The 9,698-nt window shown below is 32.8% G+C and overlaps 1 long non-coding RNA gene across 1 annotated transcript; it reads right to left on the reverse strand.

The window, feature by feature from the left end:
- Positions 1–499: 499 nt before the first annotated feature.
- LOC148253744 (uncharacterized) lies at positions 500–2,866 on the reverse strand. Its single transcript, XR_015819388.1, has 2 exons — positions 2,741–2,866; positions 500–860 (listed from the first exon to the last, which is right to left on the reverse strand). It is a non-coding gene; the product is annotated as an uncharacterized LOC148253744 (long non-coding RNA).
- Positions 2,867–9,698: the final 6,832 nt, after the last annotated feature.

Consider the following 9,698-nt stretch of genomic DNA (forward strand, 5'->3'; position numbering starts at 1 on the left):
TGAGTACGAAGCTAAAGTTGGTCTAAGAATCTAATCTTGATCCTGGAAATGAGGTAAGTTCTAAAAAACTTATACAGTCTTGTGATAATAATATACTTATTGTACTTTCTAAAGGTATTAGAGATTATATTAAACATTCTTTATATCCCAACTCGTAATTTGTGTTGTTTGATAAATGCTTATTGACTCATAATTTTTTTCTCCGCAAATTTAAATAATGAGTATATCCTTAAAATAGTATTTGAAGCATTAGTCTATGAAAAATAGAAGAAACATATTAGTATAGAAATGTAAACATTTGAAAAGAACCAGAATAAGGAAATGGTGGATCTATCAAAAGTATAACAAAAAACATTAGTGGAATACAAATGAGTTTCTTAATCAAATATAAAATTGATGAAATAATGGAGAGATATAAAGCAAGATTGGTTACAAAAAGCTATATATGGACATATGGAATAGACTACTAGAAGATATTTGCATTAATATGCAAGATGAATACTCTGTTAATCTTGTTATCATTAACTGCCCATTTTGGCTAGCAACTACAACAGTTTTACATAAAAAGTGCCTGCTTCCATGGAGATTTATAGGAAGAAACCTATAACGACCCACATTCCCTTTTAAGGGAAAAGCGCTATCATGTACATAAAACCTAATTATTTGTGTAGTATTATGCTAAAATTTATAAGTCAACCTTACATCTCTTGTATGAGTTACTATTCATGAGATTCACAAAAATCTTTAAATCACATCACTATGATATATCTAGATCCACTTTACAACAAAACTTCTAAAATTGCTAAAAGCTCCTTCAAAGCCTTCTTTTAACCATGAACTTACTTCTGATATAAACTAATCTGCGCTGGAAGGAAAATGTGAAATAGAGTGAGCTTCATAAACTCAGTAAGAATATGACAATGTCTAAATAAAGATATATAAACAAACAACCATACATATTTTTGTAAAACAAATGCAGATTTTATATCTATAGAAATCCAATTAAAGAAGACAATCATACTCATAATTATTATCACAAAGTATAACAACAAAAAAAAACCAATCAAAAACCTCATCATTTTCATTACCCTTTTCAACATATTTATATTTAGATACCGTACATATCATTTTCATTCATAAATATCACCATATCGTATTGAATTCATATTTAGATAAATTCGTTTCATTCACAAATGTCATCAACCACATCAGATACGTATCTAGATCATTTTTATTTCCATTACATATTTTTATTTCCATTACTGGTATCACTGGGGACCTATAGGGATCCCCGCTACACGCAGATATACAAAATATTTTTTTTATAATTCATCGGTCATCCCCATATCTCATCCGATAATTAGTGCAACAATTATAAATCGTCTCAATATCTTGTTTGGTATGAGCATAATTAAACCAACTCCCAACCCTGTTCGGTATGAGACTTTCCAGCCCTGTATGACTGAGGACACATCTATGATAGGGTTCACCCTATATACTTTGTCCGTACACTCTCTACCATGATACGTGCTAAGTTTTTTTTTTCCTCTTCAAGGGTTATCTTTATTATCACACACCAACTTCATAAACTTAACTATTCTTGAGATTTTATTTTTTAAAAGGAAACTTCACATCTAACTCCGCATACACACACACACACACACACACATACAGAGTATATTAAGCAGACAACCTCATGCATATATATATGTCCAACATACACAGTTCATATCATATTAAGCATATTCCTAACATATAATGCAAACACTAAGCAACCACAACCCATACCTACATATATTACATACATATATTTATATTAGCACAACTATATCCGACAATAAACTTATACTAATTATGCATATACATTCTTTCTTGCAATATATATTTATTACTTATACATAAACTACCGCAATTGTAATTATCATAATTGCATAATACCTATAATTATATCAAATGCAAACACAAAACATATAGTCACATGTATAAGTACATACATACGATTTCTTGGAATACCTACGTACATTAAATACACACAAAACTTATATCCATATAAAGTACATAGATATATATTCATATTTTAAATCTGTATAAATATAACTCTTACACTTGCATAAATATATACCTTAATTTATAGGTGCACACACACAGAGCATAGACATATTTACCCTCATATAATTCCATATATATAAATATCTATTTATATTTTCACACGGCTTCATACACATTTAGATATATATAAACACATAAAATTTGTTTAATATATACTAGTAGCTTACTTATATGTATATATATGTTTTTAATTTTACTTAATAAAATAATATAACACACAAACCTCAAATGTCTATATATACATAGCATAGGAATACACACACAATCCTTCCTGCATCTATATACCTATAAATTGATATATACACACACACACACGCATGTACACAGAGGGCATTAATATGTATTCAACGTATTCATAGCACACCAAGTTGCTTATACATATATGTATATATATACCATGCAAACACACACAACAACAGATTATATACATATATTTTTCACACTTGTATTAGCTTGCACATATTCATAGAATTACAAACATTCCATTTGACATACATATGTTGGTTTATGAAACTGTTTATTAAAATAACACATGAAAATTAATTTTTAGATTTCAACAATTATTTTAAGTTAACGAACCATTTTGGGAAGAATTCTGGGATCCCAAAATGAAAACTAACGCAACTATTACCTGGAATTTAATTGAAAAAGATACTGGAATCCCTATGTGCCACCACACGCAGCACCTTCTAGTTTCCTTCTCTGTCGTTGCATCGCATGCCAATAGGGAATTCGTGTTCTTGGGTGCAGATAGGTCTTTCCGTTGTTGTGTTGCACACCAGAAACATATCTCCCTTTGCTATTATAGTGCGATTCCTTCTTCCCAGCCATTGCGCGACGATTGCGCATGAGTCTCCTCATTCGGCCACTGCTTCTCCGCATCGCGCGGATCGACTACTTGTCATGCCTTCTTCTTTTTCCTCTTTTTTTTTCTTTCGCCCCTCTCTTCTCCCACTTAGGGTTTCTTTATTTTTTATTTTATTATTTACTTTTTTTATCCAGTTGTTACAAAACCTATATGGATATCCCATTAAGCTTTGACAAAGGAGTATGAATAACTAAGGTATGTAAACTAACGATTTATATTGGATTTAAGAATCACCAAGAATATGGCTTGTCAAATTTGTAAGGGTGATGATAAATTTGGGATTTAAGTAGGCTCAAAGAGATCACAATCTTTTCATCAAACACTCAAAAATTGGGGGTTTATAACTCTTCTAGTATATGCTAATAACATTATTATAATAGTAAATGATGAAAATAAACAACAAACACTAAGAAGTGCCTACCAAAAGAATTTAAAATAAAAAAGTTAGATAAGTTGAAGTAATTTCTGGGAATTGAAGTTTCTTGCTCTAAATATGAAATTTTTAATTTTCAACAAAAATACATTCATGGCCTACTATAAACTAGCATTCAAATAAGTTAGCACTTCTATTGATTCTAATAACAAATTAAGAATAGTAGAGGAAGATACACCAGTAAACAAGAAAATTTATAAAAAATTAGTTGAAAAATTAACATACTTAACCCACCCAAGAGGAAACATCGCCTATGCAGTAAATGTTATAAGTCAATTTCTCCACAATATGAAAGAAGTGCACCTATAAGCAGCATACATAGTATTATAATTTTTAAAAGGGTCACCAGTAAGAGAAATTTTATTTAAGAAGAATGACAAATTGCTCCTACAAGTTTATACTTGCATAAATTATGCAGGACTAATCACAAATAGAAGATCTATTGCAAGCTATTGTACATTCTTTGGAGGCAATCTAGTCACTTGGAAAAGTAAAAACAAAATTTAGTTGCAAGATTAAGTGCATAATCACAGCTTTGAGCAATGGTACATGGGTATTTGAACTATTATGGATAAAGAGAATTCTGGAAGATCTTAAAATCAAGTAAAAAAAATCCTATATACCTATAATATGAAAATTAACTAGCCAGAAGCATACTCATAATTCAGTACAATATTGAGTAAATCAAATACATTGAGATTGACAAATATTTTATATAAAAAAAAAACTTGTAGGTGACATAATATGTACGCTATAAATGCCAATCAATTCATAGCAAGTTGGAAAACATTTATTCTTAACTTGAGGGAGAGTGTTAAAGATTAAAAAAATTATGACATCAAAGAGGAAGTAAATCAATATCTAAAGAGTAAAGAAATCATGATATTAAAGAGAAAGAAAATCAAATAGTTAAAAGATAAAAATAAATTAGGGTATCAAAAAAATAAATAAATAAAATTAAAAGATAAAATTATATTATTTATAATCAATTGTTTATTCCTTTCTCTGTACTAAAAAAAAATAGAAAAAATTTAATAAAACAGTTAGAAAGACACAATTATAATAATTTTTTTTTAAACTTTTAATTAACTTATAAATTATGAAGTAATGGACTAAAGCAACCAGCATTATAGTTTAATTTTTGGTTAAAGAATAAATGAAACACAGTTGTACTTGACAAGGTATTTAATTTGAATTAAGCATGAAGAGTCTGAGTTAATGAAGGTTACAAATAAAATAATAATGAAGACAACCAATAAGTTGCAGAGAAAACTTAGTACTGATTTGATTGCATCAAACTTTATATTAAAAACATTTCCATCATTTAGTCTAAAGGCCTAACCCACTTGTCTTTGAACAACTACCAATACGATTGGATTCCATGTAATAATTAATTCAACACAAATTATAAAAGAAAAATTCCTTTCTGACTCACTAGTGGGCTGCTGCTATGTGCAGGTGTAAAAGATTCTTCACTTTTTTTTATTTTATTTTTTAATCTTTTTATAAAAAAAAAAAAAAATTTGAATCTTTTAATAGATTTTAAGAAAGAAAGAAAGAAAGAATATGCCCAATTTTGAATCCATTTTCACTCAGTAACACATTCACTAATTCTATTTTTGAAAAAAAATTTCAAGTGCATTTTGGGCATGAATTATATATACACACATATATATATATATATATATATATAATATACTGGTGATGATGATATATTTTGATTGCCATCACATTTTGCTTTTGACTGAAAAGTTGAATATTACACAAGGCATATAGGCGTTAATTTGGGTCCTACTCATAGATTTGCTCTGTCTCAAATATCTTCTAATTTTTTAATAAAATAGATTTAAAAAAAAAAAAAAAAAAATCCCATCTCATTTCTATCCTGTTCCAGTCAAATTTATTGATTTGGGAATTATTAACTAGAGGGAAAACTGTACACTGTACTGGTGCTGGCCTATTTGACCAGTAATTTGGTTGGATATATAAATCTAAGAATTGATCTTATATATATATATTATATTATATAATAATCAAGGATCATTTACATAGTACAGTAGCTGCATGAAACATATATTATGTTATACATATTTTAATTTTAAGATGATTATTATTATTATTAAGATATTCGAAATCAAATGAGATTATGTGATTACTGTATTGAAGCAGAAGAACCCATCTTCGTCCGAGGGAGGACTTTTACCAAATTCCTGGAAAATTAATATTTTAACCCGCAACCAACCAACTAGATGAAAAGGAAAAGCATATAATATAATCTTTTTTAACTGTATGTACGTATACATATATATATATATATATATATACATTCTTATTCTATCAAGACTGGCTTTTAGATGAAGATTTTATTACTTTTATATTTACACGTGAGAATTCATCAAGTTGCTCTTCCTATTTCTGTTTAGTACTACGGGCACAAGAATAATTCATTTACCACCATTAAAAAAAATGTATAATTAATCTTTTCTTTTTCCTTTTCAAATAATCTTTTCTCCATCTCTAGTTATTTTTTTTTTCTTTTCTAAAAAATCGTAGATGAATCTCTCAATCAGATATCAAAATTAACTCTCAATATCTCTCTACACTTTCTTCACGTTTTCTCTAAATGCATTTAAGACATATTCCTTATTTATCTTTCATTATTCTGCATTAAGTGTGAATGTATCATATAAATAATTAATACATATTTGATTGTTAATAGAAATATATATATATATATATGCACATATATACATATAAACAAAACAATATTTTTGAAGGTTTTACAGCTGTTATGTTGGAAAAAGTAAAATGAAAAGGAGACAGATTTTTTTTTTACTTTGTTAAAGAGTGTGATAGATGGAGTGAAGGAAACAAGATGACTAGAGATGCCAGAGTGTGTGGTCATACGTGTGTAAATGTATGTATGGATGTGTGTATATATATGTATTAATGCAGACAATGATATTTACATTTAGAGTTAGCATACAGATTTGATTTAGTATAAATGAGGAATAGGTGCACTTATTTTCACACTCATATAAATATTTATTTTCTTTGTTTTTGAAATAAAAAAAGGAAAAATTTTAAAATGATCGATCTAGGATTTTGTTTTCTCAAACGTTCGCTTCTTCGTGGATTGTTAATCATTCTCTATTATATTTGTTTGCATTTTTTATAGTTTCTTACCAAGATCTAGTGCATAAAATCTTTTATAGTATCAGAGATAATGATGGAGAATAAGAACTCCAACTCAAATACAATTCAAAATCTAGATCTCTCAAGTGAAGTGATCCACAATCCTTTACATCTAAGAAGTTACATCGGAGCTAACAAAAATTCCAGAGCTTTATTAGTCATACACTTGCTAGATTCCAGTAACTATCACTCTTGAGCAAGATTTATGAAGTGCGTTCTCAAAATCAAAAATATGTTAGAGTTTGTTGAAGAAAATTTCAGAGAACTAGTAGATATGAGCAGTCTACTAATGGAGCGTTGGTTGCAGTGTGATGATATTGTTATCACCTATATACAAAATATATTGTCAGTAGATATTAAGTGCAATATATTTTATACTAATATAGCCTATTAACTTAAGAACAAATTGGAGCAGAGGATGCACAACACAACGCTTTTAGGATCTATGAGATGAAGCAATCGATAGCTAATCTTGTAGAGAATAGGATATTATAAGTATTTACTCTTCAAAACTTAAAAGTATTTTTTGATGAGTTACTTAACTATGAGCCAATTCTTAATTGTACATGTAGATGGTTGAAGTCTATCATAGAGTGTCAATAAAGAGATTGAGTGATGAAATTCTAAATATTATTGAATAAATCATTTAAAGACAATAAGGCACAAATATTGTTAATAGAACATTTCCCTATCTTGAGCGAAATGTATTCTATTATTCAACAATAAAGGAAATGTAAGAAAATATCACTAAATATTTTACCTAACAAGGTAGTAGTTTTAATACTAAGAAGCCAAACAAGAATATTAGAGCCACTAGTTCTAACCAAAAGAAGTAATACTATGCTCACTCAAATAAGGTGAATGATTTAAACACTAGGAAGATAGCATGTAACGGCCCCGGAAATATTAAAATGAAATGAGTATTTAAATATATCAAATGCGAAAGCGAGATCAAAATTTCATTTAACATCCCTTACACGAAAAACCAAAAGCGTGCTTAAAATATAAAAGATTAAACTAACTAAAAGAGAAACTCGAAAATAAAGCTATGAGTATGACTACAGAGTCTCTAGGCATTCCTTTCGTCGTCCTCCTGCGGAACGGGCTCGGAAACCATGTCTTCCTGATCTGAAATGGTTAAATAAGGAGTGAGCTACACTAGCCCAGTAAGAACATCACGATATCTCACCGTCACGGAGGTAAAGGTGGGTAGAAAACACAAAAAAGACCAATGGAGCATAATTCACAATAAACTCATTTATCAGTAATAAAACCCTTTACCATCCACTTACCTCGGTGGAATTTATGAAACAATATAAGAAAACAATAACATTATCATAATCATGGAATAATATAAGCTGTAAAACATAACACTTATCACGCCTCTTGTAATTCAATCATTATACAACATATCTTTTTCTCATTTACCAGCCTACTAGTATCCGTGGGGGTCCATAGGAGTCCCGCTACCCGTTAACCTTTAACATTCATAATTAGTTTCCAGGGTCGTCCCCATACCCCGTCCGGTATGGGCGCCAAAACCATAAACCTCAATACCCCGTCCGGTATGAGGGTGAAACGAGCCGTCCCCATACCCCGTCCGGTATGGGCGCCAAAACCATAAGATCTCCATACCCCGTCCGGCATGTGAGACCACAATCCCGGTAGGGTTCCTTACGGACCCGGTCCGTCCACCATCTCCCAAGATATCTAGTCAGGCTGACCCCATAATACAATTATCAGTCTACACAATCTTTTATTTTCCTTTTCCTCAGTCAGCATCATCAATTCACATTTAAACAAGCAAATCGTAATTCATGCCAAACAGACAACATACAGTATCAGTTTTTCAGTCATTCAACCCATAATTAATAAAAACGTAGTATATGCACACAAATCTGTAAAATGAACACATCAAACCTCATTTTGCATTTAAAGCTGTAAACAGGCCAAATAACAGTAAATCACCAATCACACTAGACTCGGGCTCCATTAGCCACCTTAAGCAATTTCACACATTCGTTAATTCAAGAAATACCGTTTTATCATTTTGAACTTTAATACCGTGATAGAAAATAGGGTGAGGGGTCCTTACTCGTTTCGGGGTCCGAACACGGCTTCACAGTGCGCTTGCAGTCTGTCCCTAATTTTCCCCGAATTTTCCTCGGGGAACTGAAACACACTACTGGTACCTGCACGTGTTCCAAAAAAAATCCCAAATTAGGCCCAGGGCCCCTTTCGGCCCAAATGGCAACTCCGGCGCGGTGGCTCCGCCGCTGGCGGCGGCGAGTCGCCTCGGGTTGGCTGTTTTCGGCCGTTTCTGGCCGAATTCGGCCACACTCGCATCGGTCCCTGTGAGAAAACAACCCTAGGGCCCTCGGGGGGCCAAAAAATCACGGAAAAACGGAGCTTACCGGCGGCGGCGCTCTCGGGTGCGGCGGCTCTCCGGCGAGGTTCATGTTTTGGTGATTCAGCTCCGGTCAACCTGTAGAGAAAAGAATGATGATCACGGTGATATAAAAATTGCATCAAACGGAGGCCGGGAAGGGCCTCATCGGAGGCAAAAACCGAGAAGGGGCGCGGCGGCGCCGCTGGGCTTCGGCCGTGTATTCCGGCCGTTTGGCAGGGATTTTAGCTCCGATTTGGCCACAGGAGGAATCAGCGTGGAAAAACGAGTCGGGGGTACGAAATTTACCTCGATCGGCGGTCAGAAGTTCCTCCGGTGCGGCGGCGGGTGGCGGCGGCCGGCTTCTGGTTCGTCTTCTCCGGCGAGCGGCAGGCGGCTAGGGTTTGTGGTCTGGTGTGGGGGTTCTATTTATAACCCCTTGCCCTTTGATCTCACCCGTCCATTTTGTTTTAATCTGGGCCGTCCATTTTTGATTGAATCTGGGCCGTCCGTGCGATTGCATCTGGACCGTCGATCGCGCGATTGATCTGGGCCGTCCGATCGCACTCACGCAGATCGCCAACGTGGCCTGTTCCGGAGTGACGTGGTCTTGCCACGTGGCAGGCCCCGGTTGGCCGGGATTGCTGACCGGGCCTGCTGACGTGGCTGCCGACGTGGCTTTCCCTTTTTTTTTTTTTTTTTTTTTT

Source organism: Carica papaya, chromosome 5, assembly GCF_054855325.1.
Source record: "Carica papaya isolate Zhongbai chromosome 5, ASM5485532v1, whole genome shotgun sequence".
Lineage (NCBI taxonomy): Eukaryota > Viridiplantae > Streptophyta > Magnoliopsida > Brassicales > Caricaceae > Carica > Carica papaya.